The sequence below is a fragment of the Watersipora subatra genome, chromosome 8, assembly GCF_963576615.1.
Source record: "Watersipora subatra chromosome 8, tzWatSuba1.1, whole genome shotgun sequence".
NCBI classification, from domain to species: Eukaryota; Metazoa; Bryozoa; class Gymnolaemata; order Cheilostomatida; family Watersiporidae; genus Watersipora; species Watersipora subatra.
Genome location: NC_088715.1, coordinates 56,057,084 through 56,081,750, shown reverse-complemented (window position 1 = coordinate 56,081,750; position 24,667 = coordinate 56,057,084). Strand labels below are relative to the sequence as shown.

The window sequence follows — 24,667 nt, the reverse complement described above, 5'->3', positions numbered from 1 at the left end:
GTTAGCCATGATGGATTAAGCATGCCGATAGCTTGTGAACTGTATACTGTTTTAAAGCATTGCAGAAAGCCCTGCAGTCTTAAAATAAATTTCATAGACATACCAGATAGGTGAGCCTTCCAGAAAGCATTTAAAAAGCATTAAAAGGCACCTATATGCTTCAAATATATTTTTTTCTAAAGCATTTCATGCACTATGCAAATATTGTTTTTTAAATTTGTGCTCAAATTCATCCCCGCTTTCATCATTGCCTTTTGAACTCATGATTTGGCAAGTCTCTTGCAGTTATTGTTTTAAAAATATAATGATATATTGTATATATATATTATTGTGCACGTGGTAGCGTATAAATTAAAACCATCAAAAATTTACAAATCCTGTAGTGAAGTTTATCTTATCTTGAAATTATCAGTGTGGCACTCCTTTGTCTGCGCATGCTAAGGTGAGCCCGGGTTCAGACCTGGGGACAGCTGCGTAATCTCGACTCATTATGTATCCAACAGCTGGAAAGCAAACAAATTGTGTAGCTGCGTATGGGCATCAAATTAATTTAATTGCGCAAATGACGACATTTCTTTCTGTAGGACATAATAGTCGCGCACTCTGAGCTTGTAGTCCATAAGCGATCGCTTGCATAACAGGTACTCTGTGTCACGTGTCTTAGATGCCATATTGGTTCGAACCAGGCCTAAGTAAATCTAACTCATTCCATCTCGTTTCAGTCAGGCTTTTAGCTTTTAGTTTCTGATTTAGACGAACAAGGATAGGCTAAAACTCTATTTAAGAAATAGGACAGATAGTGAAGGTAGCAGGTATGTGTGCTTATGCTTTAGCTCTGGCTTACCATGTACTTTGGAGACTACATTGAACTAAAGAATTTATGGTTGTCACTCATCCAAAGTAACAAAAAATTAGGACTTTTATTAGAAGCCTGAATGATTGTAGCCTAGCATTTATTTTATATTCATGTTTTTAACGTAGTCACTCTGACTTAATATATGTGTTAGTCATATAACAACTGAAAAGCAGAAAATCAAAGAAGATAAAGGCTGTTATGAATGCTTAGATATAAAGTTATAGGGAGCAAAAAATATGCAGGTACAAAAACCCACCTGACCGCGCAGGCCAAGACAACATATGTAGTTTTAAAAGCTGCAGATAACTGTAGAAATGTCAAGTGATTTGCAGGAATTGAGAGTCGCTATCCTTGGTAATGTTTCCGTAGATATGGATTACAGAAAAATGTTGTCTTGCTAACTGGTTGCTAGATGCATGCTTTACATTAAAGCTTCAAGGTCGCGCATGATAAGTTTTTCAACTTTTTAAAGATGTCAAGGGATTCAAAAATGTACAGCAACTGTTTCAATAATATGGTTTACAGAAGGATATTTAAGAATTGAATAGTGAAATGGTATATAATTTATATTGTAATATTCATACAAAAGTTATTTCCGTACCATATGCTTATCAAAGCTTCCATTGCAAGGCAAAAGTTAGCAGTAGTTCATTTTTCAGTATAGAAATTTAGGACGAAAAATGGATGTAAAATGAGCAACATTGTATAATGCTAGAACTACATGTAGCATCAACTTTGCTAGCAAGGCTTCGTGAAGGATATTAGATACGCATGACATGAGAAAAATCTTTTACCATGGATGTTTATACTATCGAATGATATTATTAATATTCCCAGTCGCAGATATTACTTTAGGGAAAATGACTATTTTGCCATAAGCTTAGCTTTTGAATATTTTTTTGATTGGCTAATCAACCATGATACAGATACATGCAAAATAATTAAGCTCTTTGTATACACATTAATATACTAGTTAGCAACAAATTTGTGTGTAGCATTAGCAAAATCAATGGCTAAAATTTGCTTTATAGTTTTCCAGTGTGCTGCAGGACACTTTTTGTCTCTTGTGAGCTTTAGCTTTCAGAGCCAGACATTACTCAGTTCACGAACTGAAGGTCATAATCTAGTAGCTAGCATTATTTAAAATTATTTAAACATCCATTTGTATATAGCTGAGGGTATGGCATTATGTAATAGCATGACTGGTGGTTGTTTAGTTCAGGCTAATCCCATCGGCCACTGTCAACACCTCGCTGGCACTTGTTACATGCATTACTCGTGCGTCTTTGTCTATTGGTTTGTTTACACTGGCCGATTTTGTCACCCATTTTGTCGAGCACAGACCAATTTGATGAGTAGGTGTCGGCATCGGTCGGTGTGAGCAAAGAGATCGGTGTTGGTACTGATTTGAAAGTCGGTGTTGGTGAATCCTAGCAGCTCATCAGCCAATCAGAAGCTAAGAGCCTCTGATTAAATGAGCCTAAGCTTTAATGACAGTTCTAAGTTTCTGAAACAAAAGGGCTAGGTTTAATGAGAGGCTAGGACACTGTTATTAAACTTTCCCTAGTGCTCTTTCTGATAGTGAGCTTTTATTTAAAGTAATTAAAAGTGAATAGCCAGTTGTATGACTACTACTAGTACTAGTACTAGTACTAGTTCTACTACATGTACTACTTTAAAGGAATTTGCCAGCCCTTACTTGGCACGATCTAAATTATTTCATACAGAAATAAATTGAGTGTGATTTTATTCAATGTTTTATTAGCGAAGGAAATTTACTAGCCGAGGAGCATACGGCCATTTGCTCTGTCTACTAAGTGTGCGTTGCTCCCTTCTATACAATAAAATTGCCCGTTACGGCTAACGGGACTGAGTAGGAACACCAGGTAACAATGTTTAAATGGCCAATAATTAGGCCCGCTAGTGCGTTGATATGGCAACATAAACGACGACAATTGATAGCCTAACGAGTAACAAGGCTATAATAAAAAGGAAGACACATATAATAAAATATTTATAGACTTAAAATATATACAAACATATAATTACATATAATACAGACTGTCAGAGCTCCCGCAGCCGATCCTGCCATCAACAAAATCTAATCGTCATCGGAAGATTCCATTCGGCAATCAGTAGTTGCTTCTAGCGGTAGTAGTAGGAGCAGTAGTAATAGTGTAATACTAGTATATAATTTTCCACATCAAGCGCGTTGATTTTTATGTGTACTCGTCTTTGCGTGGTCGGGTGAAGGTCAGAACGGCGAAGCGCTGTGATTGGCTATTAGTACCGAAAAAAATAGTTCGATCATTGCAATGTAAAGGGTGGTCGGTGTCGGCACCCATACGTGAAATGTCGGAGGTACCGGTCTGAGTCAGGGTATTGGCACTTAATCGGAGTCGGTCCTGGCCAGTGTAAACGCACCATAACTTGTGATGGACTGTTTAACTGGTCTTGGTCAACATGAATGCATGCTCACCATCAATTGTCTTTTTTTCCTGTAGATTCTGCAATCGTGTTTCGTAATGATGCTATGAAGCCTGACTTGCTTTTGGTTGCAGGTATGTACTGACAAGATAAAACAGTGTGACTCATTTTTCAATTTTATTTTCAGGGTTTAATTATATGGTCTATAATTTTGATAACAACTGTGACTTAGTCTTTAGCTGAACGCCCTCTTTTCTTGTTTTTTTGTTACTGTTATTCATGCCAACAAGAAATTTAAAAATCATTGTTTTAACTAATTATAATAGGAAGGGGTGGAGTACTATTTAAGATAGCTTTTTCTGTAGACCCACATAACAAAAATCGTAATTAGCAATTGATTAAGCTCTAGTCATGACATTAAAATTAACATTTTTGTGGTTTAGTGTCATGCTTAGCCTCTGAACATTGATTTCAATGTTTTCCAACTTGTTTCTAACTTGAAAGTTTTGAACTCTTGAGATTACACCATATTGACCCTCCTATAAAGCTAAACCCTGTATATAACAATTATGATTTCATCTAGTTTTCAATAGCCTAGCCGACTAACCTTACCCACACTGTGTAGTACTGTTCTCATGGTATTGTGGTTGACTTTTGTTAGTACAAAGTAGTATTATACTCACTGGAAATTCGAGAATTATCTTCTCTCAAATCTTGATATTTAAAAGTTTGAGTATTTTTATCTTGTTGGCTAGAATTTAGACTGATGCGTGTGAGATTTGGCGCATGAATTATTTGAACAGAATGGATTAATGCTGGGTTTACTGGGACTAAAAGATGTGTGATATTCAACAACCAGGCTTGCTATGAACTACAGCAACTATGGAAATAATTATAATTGCATTTCAATATCATGATGACTAAGCTGGTGTCTTGTAATAAATTAGGTTGTACACATAAAACACCATAGATATAGCATGTTTCAGTCAGTTCTACTAGTTCAATTAAATATGACATGAAGCCAAGTAGTGTTTTTATAATTTTAGTCTCCGTTCTTCTGATTTGAGATTCTGACGCTTGTCGCCAATGTTTTTGTAGTTCTACCTGCGAAATGATAAAAAGTTATTTTTACCTGTAAAATTACAATTTAAGTATATATATTGAATAATACTTAAATTGTTCTATATACTCGAAGAAGAGATAGAGATAAGGTTTGAGTGATCAAGAAAGATACGTGTATGCAGGGACAAAAACACTCCAGATAACCTAATCGCAAACCAAGAAAACCTCTGTAGTCATAAAAGTCGAAGAAACTGTAGAAATTTCAAGCGATTAGCAGTAGTCGAGAGTTGCTATAATTCGTAATGCTTTGGTAGATATGAATTACTAAATAATTTTTCAGCAAGCTTAGCTTTTGAACCATGATACAGATACATGCAAAATAATTAAGCTCTCTGTATACACATTAATATGCTAGTTAGCAACAAATTTGTGTGTAGCATTAGCAAAATCAATGACTAAATTTGCTTGATAGTTCTCCAATGTGCTGTGGGACACCTTTTGTATCTTGCGAGCTTTAGCTTTCAGAGCCAGACATTACCCAGTTCAAGAACTGAAGGTCATATTCTAGTAGCTAGCATTATTTAAACATCCATTTGTGTTTAGCTGAGTGTATGGCATTATGTAATAGCGTGGCTGGTGATTGTTTGGTTCAGAGAAATGGCTAATCCCATCAGCCACTGTCAACACCTCGCTGGCACTTGTTACATGGTTTACTCATAGTCTTTGTCTAACTTGTGATTTACTGTCGAACTTGTCTTGGTCAACAAGAATGCATGCTAACCATCAATTGTCTTTTTTTCCTGTAGATTCTGCAATTGTGTTTCGTAATGGTGCTATGATGCCCGACTTGCTTTCGTTGCAGGTATGTACTGACAAGATAAAACAATCTGCCTCTTTTTTCAATTTTGTTTTTCAGGGTTCAATTATATGGTCTATAATTTTGACAACAACTGTGACTTAGTCATTAGCTGAACGCCTTTTTTTCTTGTTATTTTTTTACTGTTATTCATGCCAACAAGAAATTTAAAAATCATGTTGTTTTAAATAATTATAATAAGAGCCTATGGAATACTATTTAAAATAGCCTTTCTCTGTAGGCCCACATAACAAAGATCATAATTAGCAATTGATTAAGCTCTAGTCATGACATTAAAATTAACATTTTTGTGGTTTAGTGTCATGCTTAGCCTCTGAACATTGATTTCAATGTTTTCCAACTTGTTTCTAACTTGAAAGTTTTGAACTCTTGAGATTACACCATACTGACCCTCTTATAAAGCTAAACCCTGTATATAACAATTATGATTTCATCTAGTTTTCAATAGCCTAGCCGACTAACCTTACCCACACTGTGTAGTACTGTTCTCATGGTATTGTGGTTGACTTTTGTTAGTACAAAGTAGTATTATACTCACTGGAAATTCGAGAATTATCTTCTCTCAAATCTTGATATTTAAAAGTTTGAGTATTTTTATCTTGTTGGCTAGAATTCTGTCTGCTGAGTTTGAGATTTGGCACAAGAACTCTTTGAGCAGAATGTATAAGTGCTGGGTTTACTCCACTTGAAAGATGTGCAATATTCAGCAACTATGCTTGCTATGGACTAATGCAACTCGGGAAATAATTATAGTTGCACTTAAATATCACGCTGACTATGCTGGTGTCATGTCTTAAGTTAGGTTTTACAAAAAAAAACACCGGAGATGTAGCATGTTTCAGTCAGTTCAACTTGTTCAATTAAAATGACATAGAATGGTGTAGTGTTTTTATAATTTTAGTCTCCAATCTTCTGATTTGAGATTATCACGCTTGTTGTCAATGTTTTTGTAGTTGTACCTGCAAAACAAAAGAAAATTATTTTTCATTTGTTTTTACAATTTAGGTATAAGGAACAATACTAACCAAAAGAGTAAATAACGCAGTATCTCATCAATGTTAGCCCTCTGAACCCTCACAGCTGGTATTACGGAATCGCGTAGGCTGTGGCAGAAACCTTAACGGCGGAATACAGGCTTCCACATGGTTCTGTTTACAAAATATGTTTTTAAGCAAAAGCAAAAACTAATAAAATTAATTCTTTCGCAGGATGTTAGATTCTAAATTTCTCTTCCATTTGTAACATTTTTCACTTATCTTTATCTACTTCCTTCATTATAATAACACATTTTATTAGAATGATATCGCGAAACAATCAATACGACTCATTCGTTGGTAGGTCATAAATGACTGTGATACAAATGTAGAATTTTATGACAATAAATATAAATTTCCAGTATATTTTGAGTCATGAAAGGATGATGAGTGTGCTATGGATGAATATTATCTGTAAATGTTTAATCAGTGTTTAAAATCGTGCGAACTTTTATAGTTTTAGCCCGAATAATGGTGGCATACTGTTTTTTTCTGTTTGATGACATCTGCTGTAGGTTGTCCGACTTTTTGTACTGCTGTTTCACCAAATATGATTGCATTGTTAACACGTTTAGATATATTTGGTAAAAAATTAATAACTTCGGATTGCTGGACATATTGTCTAGGTTTACTGACACGCATTGATTAGATCGAGCAAGGATCAATGGGTTAAAACTCGGTTTTGTATCATGGGTTTTTACAAGTTTGTATTTATATTTAACAACTATGATATTATCTTACATGTATTTACATAGCATTGTCTAATTTATTTGAAAATTATAGAGCTTTAACTAGCAAATGTGGTTGCTGCCTAATGACACAGGCTTGGGTAATATTTCATACCAAGGGTTAGTACAAAGCCATTTGCATAGCTATTCATCCATATCTCGTGTATTGTTTTTCATTTGACCAGCACTTTATGTATTTCTATATCAAATTCATCGACATATAAACCGGTGGTGACTCACGGTTCCTTCATCTATATAGGCCTGGGCGGTCATCAAGGTCCTCTTCCTTGCATTGTCTTTTGGCGAAGATTTTGGCGATTAGTAGATCATAAATGTCAGTTGAACGCTTCTTCCCTGTCATTAGACATGTACCCAACCTAATTTTAAACAGCTGGTAAGTCATCATTGACTACTTGACTCGATGGGCTTTGTACCTAATGACCTCCCATATACTTTCAACACATTAGTCATAACTTATAATAAACTTTCATGGGTAGCAAAATCGTAAATGATACAGAATTTGAAGCGAACACGAGTCAATACACAAACCGGAGTCAATCCACAAACAGGCTATAGGAAATCAATTGATTCTTCAGAAGATTGTGTCAGTCTACCCCAAACCTTCAAAATAAATGTATTGATATATATATATATATAACAATAGCCAATGAATAGATTTAAGAATTCAAGCAATTAATGTTTACACAAATTCTGTACCATTCACTATCTCGCTACCCACTTTCGCCTTGAAATTCTAGAAAATTAGAGATGCGAGTTCGCACTGTGGTTTTTGATGTATCACTAAATGCCCAAAGATGCGAGAGGCCAGTTACGGAAACTACATCACTTGGTTTTCCCGTCAGGTCTGCTTTAATTTTGTTTTAAAAAGGTTGGCTGAAAATGAGAGTATAAGCAAATCGAAAAGTTTGAATCCAAGAAGAGATGATTTAAAAATGAAAATGAAGAAAAAATAGAATTAGCTCTAATATAAGATCAGAGCATTTTTTTCAAGTATGTTTTATTAAGCTAAATTCAGTTATATTAAATTTATACTTTAAGTTTGTTTATGCGATTTCACAAAAGTGTAGAGTACCAAGCGTGTTGCATCAAGTCTCTCTCACACCGTCATTAGTGCTATGACTCTCAGAAAGGTCAGAAATTCATACGGTATGCTACTGTATGGACTGCTGCATACTGCCACTACTCAAAATTATGTTATACATAATACTGCTACAATTTAATGCAGACCATAACCTTTACATAGGTATCTGTAACCTTGGAGGCATGGGTATAGAGCATGAATAGATAAAATCATGTATTTTTTCATTGTTATATCTCTTATTGAAAGTTTTTTAGAGGATGGCAACACAATAATTTATCTTTAGTTAATTTATATGAAAAACATTTTTTGAGATAGGACTTTAAGAAAATTAACTTGCGAGCTTTTGTCCAAGAATGCATTTTGCTCTCATATCAGACATGACTGTACAGTAGGCGCTCCTAAAAGGGGATGATCGGTTCCAGGAACGTTTACATGATAAGGATTTTTCATTATAAGAATGTTAACATACATTTGTACATGTAAATTATCTAAACCATTTCAGGACCTTTCCAAACTCGCTCATGTGAGAATCTGACTTAAATTCTTTTGAATGTATTGGCAGTGCCTTAACTGCATTATTATTGGTTTTCATCGACAACTTTTCATGATCAACCTCATTGGTTTAATAGACCATGATTGTGGTAATTTGACAATAATTTGATGAAGAGCGCATAGTTTTGACGCGACAGCGACTTACAACAATTGACTAAGAAAAAATAGTTTCACTATAAAAAAGCGGTAGTACCTTTTCGTCATCTATTCGTCCTTAAGAGCTCAAGATTGCAACTCCAACTCGTGACATTCAGATGCACCGACCAATAGCCTTAAAAGTATTTATCAACAATTGCACTGCTATATGTACCTATTCTCTGTTCCGTCGTCACTTCAGACAAATTATCACAAGAGTCAGAATGTCATGGAAATTGTATGTATTATGTGTATAATGCTTTATGTACAGTGTTGGGAAAAAATCTTTGTCCGCCTGTTTAAGTAAGTGTAGCACTGCAATAAATTCATCATAATTTGGAAATATTTTGCACCGCATACATAAAACCCTGTATCAAAACAATCCTAATGAGCTGAAGAATAGAAATAACTAGATTTTAAAATTGCCAAATATCTTCTATTGTATCAACCGTTGCCTACTCATTCACACTACATACCAGAAAATATGTCATCGCAAATTTTGTTATTATCTCTTCTTTAATTATTTTCTAAATTGAAAATAACAGTCTTGTACTGTTATGGGCCCAGAAAAAAGCCATTGGGGTTGTTTTGCATTTTAATATTTTATCTGGTAGCCTTTGCAGACTATAATCATTCTGCAGCCTTAGGCATGCTGTGAACAAGCCTCACGAGCGCTTGAGTGTTCATAATCTGAAACCAGCAATCATGTTGGACAGCTGGTTTTTTCAAACGCCTTGATCGTGGTAGATCTTTGGTGGTTTGATGCTGCGCTCATTTCTTTACCACTTAATTTTCTTTAGATTGAAATACTCTTAAGCTTCTTCGCTATTTTTCTACTGCTCAGATTGGCCATCGTATGCAGGTGAATGATGAGGTCGTTGACACATTTCTTATCCATGGTTGATGTTGACGCTGGTATGAATTCTGGGATCTTTAGCTGTTCCTTTTTTAACAAGCCAAACTGTAAACCTTTGCTGCACATGCTGTCCAAAAGGACCCGTATTGTTGTGATAATATTCCACTTGAAAATTAATAATGTCATATTGCGTTTGAAAATGAGTTAATAAGCACTGATTCACATTGATTGGCCTAAAATTGATTATTGATCCCTGATTAACCCTAATTTTATTACTGATGGTGTCAACAAGATCTAATGTTAATTTACTTTTAAATGATGCATGGTTTGTCAGGGTTCAATCCCTCTACATGACTACAACAACAAATTTACCTAAAATGGGCAGTGAGGTTTGAGGTGGACAAAGACTTTCTGACACCACTGTATGTCGCTTTCTTTTCTCGCAGGTGTGGCAAGACAGACTAACACTCAAATCGAACTTTAGAACTCGCCCGATGATAAACTTTAAGTTATATGGCGTTTTTTACGCGGTACGAAGCAAAAACTTTACAAAATTGCCTGACTTTTTTTAGAATTTATGCTATAGTAGGTATATGTTATAGGAGCATCTAATTTACTCTAAAAGACCATGTGAGTTTGTGAGGTACAAATATCATGTTTAAAGGGTGCAATAGCTCCCATGTAGGATACTTTTGCTCCCTCATCACTAATTGAACTCTGTTCCAAATTTTGGTCAGGTTACCACGTTTTGTCACAATGTCTCAGCATTTATGCTCTATTTTTTGTAGACAAATAAAGTTTATTGTGTGTTATCTATTTTTTATCACTTTTAGCCTTGCTTGTCCTCTAGCGCAAAGCCGACCTATTGCTCCTAGCTGTGACTCTGGCACTTATGGGATAAAAGTGCAAGCTGAGTTATCAGTGAAGATTTTGACAGAACTGTTCATGAAATGAGTGTGAGAGTGCTTTAATTTCAATGCTGTAGTTTATCCCATTTTCTTTCCACTTAACGTGGAATGTTTGATTAGTACGATATTTTCTCAGTTTGAGGCAGCTTGTTTTTGGGACAATGTTTAATTATGACTGCTGATGTACTGGCGGTTAAGACATTTGAAAAGCTGATAATGGTGTTTTTTATAAAACCCCGACAATAAATGCAGAGGAATTTTTTGCTTTGTAGCATATTTGACTCAATAGAACAAGTGTTATCGCTGAAGCATTATCTTCAGGTGAAAACAAATTAGGCGATAATTACAGCGATATTGGCGCTAATCTGGCGATATTGGCGCTAATCTGGTGCTAAATTAGGCGCTAATCTGCGTTAGAATTCACTCAGCGTGTTCATGCAGAGCGATAAAGCTAGAATTTCTCTACACAACTTTATTGCTAACGAGATGCATTTCGATTGGTTAGTTTTTACCAGAATGTAATTTTACGGCGGGTAATTATTTCTTACCGATGTTCAACAACGTACAGCAGCGCCAATTTTCTATTTTGTTACGATTGAAACATCTTCAGAACGAACACTCAATTGTTCATGAATTTAATAATAGCACTCCCAGTTCTGTCCATCATAACAAACAAAATTAAAAAAAATCTGAGTTGAACACCAACATCTGGAGTCAATCGTTGCGCCGGTTGACCATCTTGAGAAGGGTAAATATTTAATACATTAAATATGAAAAACCACTACAAAATATAATATGTATAAAAAATTTGTAAAAACAATACAGGTAAAAATACAAGAATCGTTTTTCTTTTTTCTTCTTATAGTGTAGGCAGTGTACACTCTTTGAAAGGAAGATAGGTTTAATAACAAATGTGGAGGTTGTTCATGTTGTAGCATAGACGACGACGACATATTGACTGGCCTAAATTTATTAACAACTCCGAAAAAACTGATGATACGGATTTTTATTGGCAGTTTGTGAGCGTGCCCATTATATCATTTACTAGTAAATCGCTCAAGTGTGTTTACGCACGCACCAGCGATATCTTTGCCCTCCTCATGACGCTTGCAATAAAATCGCCCTGTTTGGACCTTAAAAGCTCCTTGCTATATTTTCAAAAAAAGTGAATATACCTAAACCTATACCTATACTGAGAAGGTAACTTACCTCCTCAAATAGAGGTGGCGTTCATTAAAAAGATGGCGCTCGATTTTCAAAGCACTCTCCTGATGTGGTCACAAATAGCGGTGCCAATCAAATCAAGGTGCATTCAAATATAGGTTTAATGGGAGCTCACTTTCAACATTTCTTTCAATACCAAATTGAAGGTGGCCAGAGACTCTGTGCATGAAGTCCTCATCAACTTACTTTTTTATACAATGTTAAAAACTTTGTGCTTTTGTAGAAGTTGTTTAATCTGGAGAACGAAGATGAGCTCACCACGCAGAACTATTGTTCTTTAATCATATTCTCACAGAACTAATCATATTGGCCTACAAGTTTTTTGAAAAACTGAAGGGTAAGTTGATGAGTCCTCTACTTTTTGTAGCCCTAATCTTCTGATAATTAAATTTGGCTTTGATGACTAAAGTGAGCTCTGGAGACTGCAGTCATTACATTGGGTAGTTGGCTACACTAAAATACTATAGCACTGACAATCCGCAAAAATAGTAAAACAATAGTTATGAAGCAAAATAACCATGTATGGAGTGGCATGTACAATTGATATTTAAATTGTACAAATACAATATCAAAGTATTAAAATATTAACCATTTTTTAAAGATTGAATGTATTTCTTAATGAGTGTAGCCTGGGTTTTCCAAATGGAAAAATTCTAAAACACAATCAGATTTTGGTCTAGTCCATTAACTGAGTGCGTACAACAGGCTGCGCAGTGCAGCTCAGCACAATGTATGCTTATAACCAAGAGCAATGCGCTAAAAAAGTCTTTGTACAAAACATTTCTTATTAGTGAGTAGGCAATTAGTTAGCCGGTCATATGTGTACCTAATAGAAAAAAACCAATCGCCATCCTGCATCTAACTAATAGAAAACATGTTAACAGCCAACAGGGACCAAAGTTTTTTGAGAATCATTATTTTTGTTTTTACAGTTTATTATTGCAATAAACAGCTGTGTTAGACCTTTACAGCTACTAAGGTTTTAGAAATGGGCAATAAATAAACCTTTGGAAAATGGACTACTGATTGCTACCTATTGTATCAGCAAAAGAGGATGAGAACCTGACCAAGCTCATACTGCAACACACTTTTTTAGATTTTTTGTCGGTAACATTAGGCGTAAAACCTTCTGCTGATTAATTTGTATGTTAAAAAACTCTGATAGGCGGTGTGGTTCATAAATAGGGTCATCTTAATCTGAGGGCACACTTCATTGGTAAAAATTAGGTCTTTAATAAGAGCCATCACATGTAGGACAAATTAATGTACCAAAGTTTGTTCTCTTCTAATAAAAAGTGTATTACGTTATTCAATAGAAAAATGATATGGTAATGATGCTACCACTACCAGGCACAATAGCCTTTTAGCTTTTACTTTGAACCAATTTTTATTTACCCTTTATAGTCACAATGTTTGCGCTTTAATTTTGGAGTTGTCTGTTTGTGTAATAATGTTCTATCTACCAATCTTTCATACAAATAAAAGTGTCCTCAAGAACCCTGGCCATCATTTTTTAGCTGTTTTTTATGAAATCTAGAGGCATTTGAAGCGTTCTCTCTTCCAACAGCGTCAATAATTTTTTAACCTTGTCTTAGCATTTTACAACATATTGAAGGGTAAAGTAACAATTTGTTCAAAACTTCATGAACTTGTGGTATGGCTCTTACTCTGTTTTTTACACTAAGCCTGCTTATAAAAATGCTGATGAAATGCAGTTGCATTTAAATTCTGCATAAATTGTCTAAATTGTTTTTTATCAGGGTTCATTAACAAATTAAATACTTGGTAAATTTTGATCTTGCAGCCATTTTTTCCTAATTGTGCACGCAGTATGATGCTCAATTACAACAAGGCATGAAGTAAATGTAATATGAAGCAGTTATTGCACTGATTTCTTATGTCTTAATTTTATTTTGAAGCTGTTTCAGTGTGAACTCTTAAACTACCAATAGTACAGCTCGTTTGGCAATGTGTTTCTGTATGGCCAAGTGCTGCATGATGCGGCTTTAGCAATCTTTTGTACAAATTGTTTCCGATTACTGAGTAATTAGTAAATTACCTTATTACATCTATACCTGATTAAAAAAAAGCTATTATTTGCATATTTTGAGCAAATAAGAATGCGTTTACAACCTGAGCATAGTTTTGCTTTGCAAAAACTTGTTTTATGAAATCTTCTTACTGATGACCAGTAATTTCAGAAGCAATACAGCCATAAATGGTTACTAACTTCAGATCTATAGACTGAGTAACTTTATTGAGCAATAGTACTAATGAGAGTAATTATGTTCATCAGATTAATTAACATGTAAACTAATAATATTCATAAATCATCCGACTAGAGTTTTGTGCTTACCTCACAGTAATTTCAAAATGGACGAAAAGTGGTCCCTCTCACTCGGCAACTCGTTTGTAATATTTTTGGGGGCATGAACTAACATAAAAACTTATGCTGACAAACTTGCTATAAAAATATTGTTAATAAACAATTGGAGTGTAAAGTTATAACCATTTATACACTCTTTTTAGAAATTAGGTTTCACGAAACACGTATGTCGCGGTAGAGAGATCCATTTGGTAGTAAAGGAGTTGAAGTTATAAGCAGGTAGATCATATGGGTCGCGGTCACAGAAACCATGATTAAGTCACAAATCACGAAGTTGAGTTATTCGACTTTGAAGTTGCACCAACTGAACTTATAATATTGGTAACAAATTTTGTAACCTGTAGTTCTGGACCAATCAAAGAGTGATCTTTCTGAATCTGAAATCAGTTTAGCCAATAAAAGTATTTTACCCTCTAAAAAAAACTTAAAACCGTTGCTATGCTAAACAAGAAGTACTGAAAAATGGTGTCCGATAAACATAATTGTTTCTTTTTTGCCGATTTTAAAGGTAACTTTGACATTTTGGACACTTGTAATGAGTACTTTGGTATTCTAACTGATGTCAAAAGCAGTGAAAGTAAAGGGAGTTGCGGTGATATTTTCCTAACGATTCTTACAAGATTACTACAATATTTAATAATAAGAATAATTATTCAATTTTTATGAAATTATAATCAGATTTAGTTATGAGAATAATTATTCGAGTTTGCAAGGTCGAAGTATATAATGACCGATGGTGTGCAATATGTTACTGTTGTTATTTTTCTAAAGATTTGGTTGATGATTTGGGTGTGCCCAATATAGCGATACTATCAAGCTGTTTTTAATATCTGCAAAATTAAGTAATACACTTTCTTATAAATATACAGCTATTTCTTTGAAAACCAGCTAAAATATGTTTAGATTTTTAAATTCAGCATAATGTTTTGGATCCAAGTGCAGAAATCTAGATAAATATCACAATATCTTGATATTGGTTGCTATGTCGTTTTGAAATGTAAACAAAACTGTACATTTGTTTTCGTTTCTCAAACTTTAACACCAGTTTTCTTGGAACTATGTTTTTGCACTAATGGTAAACGTGCTTCAGTTTTTTGACCATAAAATCTGCTGTAATTTGGCTAGAATCAAAATTTTGTTTGCTAAACCTTGTAATCCCGACTTACCATGAATTCTGTGATCATGACACATATTAATAGTTAATGCACTGTTTGGAACCTAATAGTGCTACTGTAAAACTACAATAAAAAATATGTCATCACTAACAGAAATTAACAACCAGTTTTGATTTTGTATAGGTGTCTTGTTTTCTATTACAGATTTTAATGCGTTTGCAGGAAAAAATGAAGCAACTGCAAGCGGTTTATCATATAATTTATTTCAAATTATGTTATTATGATAAAACTTTCCGTAACAAACTTTTATTTGGCTAATACTTGTATCCATTTTTGACTAAAATAAGTCGAACCAATTTGTTTCACTCCTACTACCTGCCCTAAATTGGTGCAAATGGTCATCAGAAATGTGCTTTCTTTGCGCTGCTAAAATGGCCCATTAAATGTACTTTAATTTGATGAAAACTCAAATATTGGTTAATTATTGGCTTTTCCAAAATACCGTAAAATACTCTTCTGATTTGCATGTACGACTTAGCTGCCCAAGTTGTCAATGCATGGTACTGGAGCTTGTTATCATTTTGCTTGTTGAAGGTTGACTTGCAACAAAATTTCATTACGGTTATTTGGTATCAAAAGATTCACCATGGCTTACTCTGCTGTGTTGTAGGTGCAAAATATGGAGAACTGTGATTACAAGCTCTTAAAAGCTAAAAAAGAAACAGTTAATCTCCGCGATCCCGAAACCGCCGTAGATTGGAATCAATTTATTTCTCTGACATAGTAAAATGATTTGGTTATTGTTTTGACCCGTGATCTTCTCACATGAATTGTAAGTTCCGTAAAAGGCTCAATATAAAACTTCTTGTAGCACTAGTTTATGACATAAACTTTGGGTTTCACCAAATAGCTCTTACTAAATATAGATGCTTGCTAGTTTACAATTTTGTTTTGGGTTGATCTAATCGTCTAGTCGCAATCTGATCATGTGACCCATGCTTCCTGCCAAACAGCGAGCATAATTTCCGCAGCATTTTTTGACTATCACAAGTGACCAACAGGCTTTTCATGCTTATCAGATGATGATATGCATTCCTTCGAGCTAAGGTTAAAAATTAAACAAATTTTTACGGTAGGTTTTGAGATATCAGTGCTCAAAGTGACATCAATACAGTGATGAGGAAACAGATGCTTGAGGACAATAGACATTGTTTTATTAAATGCGTGAAGTGTATTTGTGAAATAATTTAAATGAATGAGGTTGCATGAAAGTGTAAACAGAAGCCATCTTGTTGAGCTACGTTCCATTTGACCAATTTTTGGAACGGGATTGTAATCTTCGGCAATTTTGTGATGGCGGCGATTAACTGTTCGCTTTTCAGCTTTTAAGAGCATGTTATCACATTTCTACATATATTGCACATGCAACACAACAGAGTAAGACATAGTGAATCTTTTGATACCAAATAACTGTAGTGTGAATTTTGTTGCAAGTCAACCTTTAAGCATTAGTGATCTTTTCGAAAAATAACAAGACTTTCTTTTGGAAACATACCTTTCAAGCAACAACGGTATGCGAGTGCCACTGTACGTAATTTTGATTAATATTCTTAAACTTCATAATCATTCTTAGTATTGACTAAGTATTATTGCTTTTTAGTTTGTGTATTTCTTTATGTAATTTTTATCTGTGAATGTTTAGCTGAAGCTTGTGCAGAGCTGTCATCAACAACAATTTAGTTGAATGTCATTTACTAGTTATTCCGTTTTACAAATTGGACTGTGCCCTGTGAAATAACTGCTTTATTTTAATTGTGTATACAGCTCCTATTCACCCTTACATGTTTATATTTGTCATGTTCTTGCATTCTGGTTGCCTGACCATTGACGATAGCACTTGTACAGACTATATGTAAGCATAGTGTCTGGGATAGGAACTGAAACTCACAGTTAAAACCTATGGTGACCAGCTCTAAACTTTACCTTGCAATAATATCTAAAAGCCAAGTCCAGATCAGGGTCAGACTACTGACTATCAATTTTACGAATGAGTAATTGCTTTTGAAATACCACTTCAACATTTGAAGTCCATTTTTTTAATAGGATATGAATAAGTTTTTACATTGCTTAACTCGCGTTCTTCTACTGCCTACAAATCACAATGATGACAAATATCAGAGCTGGGATTGAGAGTCATAAGCTAAAATATCAGATGCACTTCTGCTTGCTCAGTTTTTTCCTTTTTTGCAGCAATCAATGAGCTTGCAATTGATTAGCTATGAACAGAGTTTAATTTAAATCGGAAAATCATCTATTCAAAAAATGTGATATTTCTATTTTGTTATTACTAATTGCAGGGTGTTGCTATAACATGTTCCGCACCCACTCTGGTGCTAGACAAGTTATCTAAAGAATTGGCGATTCAAGGTTACAAAAGCTTACATATTTGGGGAGGTTCTGGTCAGAGGAAAGCGGACAAAGGAACTTAGTGAAGGTAAATTATGGTGTCAAAACACCAAAATATTGAGTGACATAGAATGAACTTTGGTGAAAAACAATATTTTTTTTAGATGTATTTTACAAATATTGAAATGAAAATTTTTGTGCTAGTCCGAAAATTTCAATAATATGTATTTGGACGATGTATCTAATAGTCTGCAACAAGCTATAGCTTTTTTTAAACTCTGAATGACACTCATATTGCTTAACTTGCATTTTTGTACCATTTACAATCTCTGTTTGTGAGAAATGTACCTTTTGTTCCAAATCCAGTTCGGCCTGTCATAGCTGTTTTCTGCAGTCATCATTCAATTTTCAGGATTAACGGGGACCAGGGTCTTTTGTGGACAGTGAAAACACACAAAATAAAAAGTAATGTTTTTAAGTATATACATAAATGAGCCAAACTTTAAGGCCAAAACACTTGCATTGTTTCATTAGCATAATGTATTTGTTTCCTATGTGAAAAGTAAATTAATGTTCCTTTCATTGACTTTTAGGTCATATTCTAACTTAAATCCAAGTATTTTAACTCAAATTATGAATTTTTTGTAGTATGGGCATAGGTCAGATTTTTATCTGGTTGGAATAGCTGTACAGCAAATTTTTCTATAATGTACATGTATACCTATTATAACGCAAATTCCTCTCCATGTAAAGAATTTATGTAAAGCTTTTGTTTGACCAACATAAGTAATGCCATATAGGGTAAAGTGTCAAGTTGGTGAAAATTCCCAAATTTATTAACAAAATTTTCATAGTTGTCCTTAAAAATATCGCTTACATTCTTGCCAAACTTGAGCAATGATAAGAAGCATAGGGTTCGCTATTATAGATACCAATACATTGTTAAACTAGTTTGTCATTAGAGATTGTCATTTTTGTCAAAAATATGTAAAATGATTCGCCTCGCAAGAAATCAGAAATATTTGAAGGGGATCTATCAGTGAAAGCTTTGGAGTGTTAATACTGACAGACTCCTGCTTACGAACATTCGAGTTACGAACGACGGTACATACGAACAGGTCTGCGCGTATATTCATCGATAATACCGACGGTATTACCGACGTATTAGCGGCAGAAAGAGGCGCTACGTAGAAGCATCACCCAGCATCCACCTTCCTCTGCCCAGTTCATTGCAGTGCATAAGTGTGTGAACGCATCTCCAATGCGCAAATAACTTTTTTATTTTTCCTGTATGTATTGTAAAGGAGTTTGCCAACCTTTACTTGGCACGATCTAGACTAATAAATAAAAAGAAGAGTGTGTGTAGTTTCATTCAGCTTTTTATTAGCGAAGGAAATTTCACTATTCGAGGAGCGTACATCTATCTGCTCTGCTCAAATAAATGAGTGCGCTCCGTTATATTCAGTAATATCAACCGTTCCGTCCTAACGGCAAACGGTGAGAACACCGGCTAACAAGGTGAATAAATAGGACCGCTAGCGAGTTGGTATGACAACAATAAAAGTGACGATAAATGATAGTGTTATGATGGGATATCAGATATAACAATAGAATAACGAGTGAAACAACAATATAATAAAAGGACAACACATAAAAAAGGACAACGATAAGTTCTAGCATAACGATTAAAACAATGATATAATAAAAAAGGACAACACATACAATCAATAAGAAATGCAGTGTCATGGCCCGGCGTCCACCACAGTATTCTCTCCATTTTATTAAAAAGTTTTTTCAGTACAAACCAATTTACAGGTTACTTATACAAGCCTTAAACATACTTATATAAACCTTCAATATACTTATATACATGTAGGCATCAATAATAAATAAATACATGTTAAGCATAAATTATAATACAAAATATAGCACTGAAGCAACTTACGAACAAATTCACTGTACAAACAAATGTTCGGAACGTAACTCGTTCGTAGGTTGGGGACCGTCTGTATACCAAGCTGAATGTCATGATATCTAGTCTCATCAAAATCTATTTTGCTCCCAAGCTCTTCCCGACGATGGATAAATGATGTCATACAGACACTGATTTTACTTTGTTAGCTAGCCGCAACAAGTAGCAGTCTGTCTCTTGTGGCTTTTATTCACCTCACCTTCTTTTTGATCTCCAAATTCATGTTTACAACCTTAAAAACTGAATGTTTTTTTAATTGCCAAATCAGTTGATATCAGCATCAGAATTAAATTTTTAGCTGAGCTAGAATTTATTTTGGTCATCTCAAATAGTCTACGAAGATGAACTGTTATAAACGAGCGCATTGGCACAGACATGCTAATGGCAAAGAGTAGCTTTATTATATAAGCAGAGACTAAATAGTGTAAACAAAAGCTAAAAATATGTTTTAATAGAAACTTTTAAACTATTTAAAGAATTTCAATAATGTCTATATAATTAATGATTAATGTATAATCCTAAATATTTAGGATTTGTTTGGAGTGCGCGAGAGGACAACTCTGCTTTGCAGAGTAACCTGGCAGTAACCCTATGCTTAATTTGTACATGTATGCATTGCAGTGAAAGGCATATTCATACACACCAACCTTACATTGTTAAAGGCCAACTGAATGAAAAGGGACTTTTATACAATTTATAGTCAATTTGTGCATGGAAAAAATTGACCGTGTAGACAGTTAGGAATTTTACTCAGCTCAAGATTTTGAATCAACTTGGCTTGTACTAAAAAACATCATGGCAGTGTAGAGTGCTGTAAAAGATTATCAGTTGCAATAATTATGCATTCAAATATTGCAAATTATTACAAGGTCAATTAGCATAGTTGTTGTAGTGTCAGTCTAGCAAGGTAAATGTTGCAAGTTCAAATCCTGTATGATGCAATATTTTTCCATTATCCAACGGTGGCTTTATATGGACAGACACGGTTCTCATCACAGTACAGGCTGAATGTGTAAAATTTTGTAGATTTTGGTGCATTTTGCTTAGAAATAAGAGGAATGGTAACGCTGTAATTATTAGTTTGTAAAGCAAAGCTTTTCTTAACCCAACTATTCATTACATTTTATATTTAAAAGATACCATTCTTACCTAATAGTTTGACAAAAAAGCTTTAGCTTAAAAGAAAGCATTAATGATAATGTTTGTTGTTTTTTACTTTTTTTGAGTTAACTTGTGTTAACAACATCGAAACAAGAATTTTTTAAGGCTTACTAGGTTAATTTTTTTAGGCAAAACATCAACATAGTGAGAACTGCAATCTCTAGGGGAAACATAATTATGCAGAGTTTTAGTAGGAAAGCATCTTCTGTGCGACCTAAATTTAGTACAGCCACCGATATAGCTTGCTGCAAAAGCCTACTCTTCAAGTTTCTGGCCAATCTCCTAAGCGTTCTAAAACAACATGATGGAGCACACTTTTTAGTCAGTATTGTTTTAAAGCTGGTTTGATATCTTGGGAAAGTCTGTAAAATGAGTAGTGTTCAACATTCTCCTAATTTTTAACTATACTAACAGGTTAATAACTGGTTTCTTTGCAGGTAGAGCAGCATATTTACCAGTGGAGGCAAAGTGGTCTAGATTGCCTAACCTTCAAACAACAAGTTGATGTTCAATTTCCAAAAAGGCATCCGGTGACTGAAATGACATCCAACCTTAAAGTTATTTCTGTAGCTGGGCGTGTCTACAGTCAGCAAAGTTCTCTTGCGAATTGCTTCAAAGATCTCTAGCTAAAATCATATTTTAAACATTGTGCAGAGCCATTAGTTACAGCTACCACCACTCCACACATTATACTCGAGGTGCCAGGAAATGGTCACACAATTTGCAAGACAATTATGGAGCTCAGTGTTTTGAAGCTCTACAGCTTTATTTGACAGAGATAAAATAGTCCACTTTTGTTGATGTTTTATGGTATTCTTGTGAATGCTTTGATTTTTAATCTTTTGGTAATGTAACAGCTGTTTGGCCTGCTTTTGATAGGTTGCTCCATTTGCACTAAAGACTTTTAAATTTATACAAACTCATTGTGTTTTAAGAATATTTTATTTGTCACCGTTGCACTCACTTAAGCAATTTGTTTGACGTACTTATATTGAGCTTTCCTTTTCTGTAAACTCAACTCCTTGACGGGGTTGCTTAAAGAGTCAATTTTTTTCCTTATGAGTAAGTTTGGGCTTTTTTTAAAGAAATATGCTGACCAATGTTGATAAATGTGAGTTAGATATACATGCATGCAATCTGCACAGTGTGTTCAATGTTACTGCATGGTTTTATCGAAAGCTCTTATCTGAAACCTTTTATAATCCAAAGGGCCCCACATATGCTATATTTCCCAGTTTTGCCTCAGTAGCAAGCAATTGACTTAATCAAATTGTATAAGTAATAAATGTGGCCACAGGTATGCAAATATCCCATGATTGACATTTATGTTTTAAAAATTGGGTGTCTCTGACTCTACCAGGCATATTTGGCAGCATGAATATATGCACTGTTTTAATTAATATACATTTTAAAAGTTTTCTATTTGACAATCAGGATGGTTTCAATACTAATTGCTTGATGTCAATACCATCCTAGCTTTTATTGCAACTTATTACAACTTTTTTAAAATGGACAAAATGCTTGTTTTTGCCATGCATGCCCACTAACAAGCTATTAAGGGAAAGCATAAGTTTTCAATTTTATGAATAATACGTATGATAAACTTTAGATCAAAGCACACACAGATGTGCCTGCAAATCGGTTTTCTTAAGATCTGTTGGCAAAATCCCTGAAACCCAAATTAGTTTGCCTTTTTAACCAATTGATAGAAAATTAAATGATGCAATAAAGGTTCATTACAACTAAAAAGAACCAAACTAAATATCATAATTAGCTAAATTTATATAAAAAGAAAAGAATTAGAGCTTGGAACTAGGACTATCTAATTCAAGATATAAAAACATAATAGGAGGCCCTGAAATTAATGAGAAGATAACTTCTCTTGCAAAAGAGAAGACAACTCAAGATTTTGTATAAAAATTTTCAAATTTTACGCTAATGGGAGGTCCTCCATTTCAAACTACAGAGCCTCCTAACCTGCAAAATTTTCCAAAATGTTGAACTCTCCGGCAAAATTTATGCAAAATACAAAATAGATACGTATGTGATCAGCATGACGAGTAGAGTTGTTTAAGCATGTTTCTAGCGAAGCCTCCTATCAGAAGCCTCCTATTATCCGAAAGCCCTATATCGTGGATATATTTTCCAAAGTGGCCTCCTATTCAATCTAATTTGACTATATATATATATATATATATATATATTATACATATATATATTATATATATAATGTATATATATTATATATATTATATATATAATATATATATTATATTATATATTATATATATAATATATATATTATATATATATATATATATTTATATTATATATATATAATATATATTATATATATTATATATAATATATATTATATATATATTTATATTATATATATATTTTATATATATATTATATATATATTTCTTATATTAGTATAAGACCATTTTTCTGTTCTAGCAAGTTACTGAAAATTATAAGCATTCTTTTTTTGACAGTTCTAAATCAGCAAACTTGAACTGACAGCAAACGGTTTGTAAATAAAACTTGAATAATGTACAGAAAAAGTAAAAGTAATTTTAATATAATGAGAGTGTAAAATCAATCAAGATAACATTACCAATTTTACTGATTTGTGTGACTACTGTAGTATTTCCATTCAATTTTGCAGAGCATCGTAATTCTAAAAATGTAACATTCTAGGTTCTAACTAAAAGCTGACGTTCTCATTTTCATCAACAATATCAACAGCAACTAACCTTCTTTAGGACACCCCCACTAACAATGACCTCAGAATAATACTGCTTCAAAAGATTGGCATGAAAGATTGTCCTCTTTTCACTTGCCCCCATAGCATAGCCATTCAAGCTGACCAGATCAACAATGCCAAAAGTACTCATCCACTGCAACAACAACTAATCTTCAACTGTTGGCAACAAGATTAGAACTTGAACACTGGACCACAGGCACTCCCTCATACTTGTATGACCGTGATCATGCTTATCTCAGCTCTGAGTCTTCTATAGATGTTTTTGTTTGCTGGGGGTGTTTTCAAGTTTATCCCTCAGCTCAAACACATATTGCTATGTACTCATTACCTCTGCTTCAAGATTTTCCAAAGTTCACAACTCATAAAAAATTTTGGTAGTTTCGCACACAGCATGACCATGGAATAACTCAAATAGCGAAAAACTACTTGCCTCTTGTATAACTTAATGGTGAACCAACGGCAGAGCATTAACATATTTATAACATTGCTTGGGTGCTTGCTGTATTATCTCTTCAGCGTCTGCTTAAAGGTACCATTGAACTTCTTGACACAACTATTGCGCATTGTATGATAAGAAGTCATTATCATCTGTTTTATACTTAACGGCGGTCCAACTTCTTTCATACATGTGAACACAAACTGAGTAGCCATGTCACTTAGAACCTTATCTGGAACACCTAGTCAGTTAAGAATATCAACCATGGCTTTTAAAACAGTTTAAATATCAATAGTTTTTAATAGAACCCCCTCTAGATACCAAGCTGCAAAGTCAACTAATGTCAAGCTTTAACATTGGATTTCCTCACTAAGAGGATAGATTGGTTCAATTAAATCTACTGCTACTTTTTTGAATAGAACATCTTTCAATGACATATTTTGTAGGGGTACCTTACTCACTTTATTATTAGGTATAGTCTTTTAACAAATGTCCCATCACCTACAGAATTTGACCACCTTCGCTGAAAAACGGAGCCAATAAAAGCATGACAAAATAGGATCGCAGGTTTTTGCCACGCTCAGATGACCACTGAAAAAAATGGCTGAGGCTGCTTCATCACACACTTCCTAAATGGCTCAAGCCAAACCAACTGTTTCA

The 24,667-nt window shown here is 34.1% G+C and overlaps 1 long non-coding RNA gene across 1 annotated transcript; it reads left to right on the top strand.

The window, feature by feature from the left end:
* The first annotated feature begins 696 nt into the window (after positions 1 to 696).
* LOC137402011 (uncharacterized) lies at positions 697 to 22,030 on the top strand. Its single transcript, XR_010979418.1, has 6 exons — positions 697 to 812; positions 3,361 to 3,417; positions 5,152 to 5,207; positions 11,985 to 12,098; positions 17,620 to 17,756; positions 21,239 to 22,030. It is a non-coding gene; the product is annotated as an uncharacterized lncRNA (long non-coding RNA).
* The last annotated feature ends 2,637 nt before the right edge of the window (positions 22,031 to 24,667 follow it).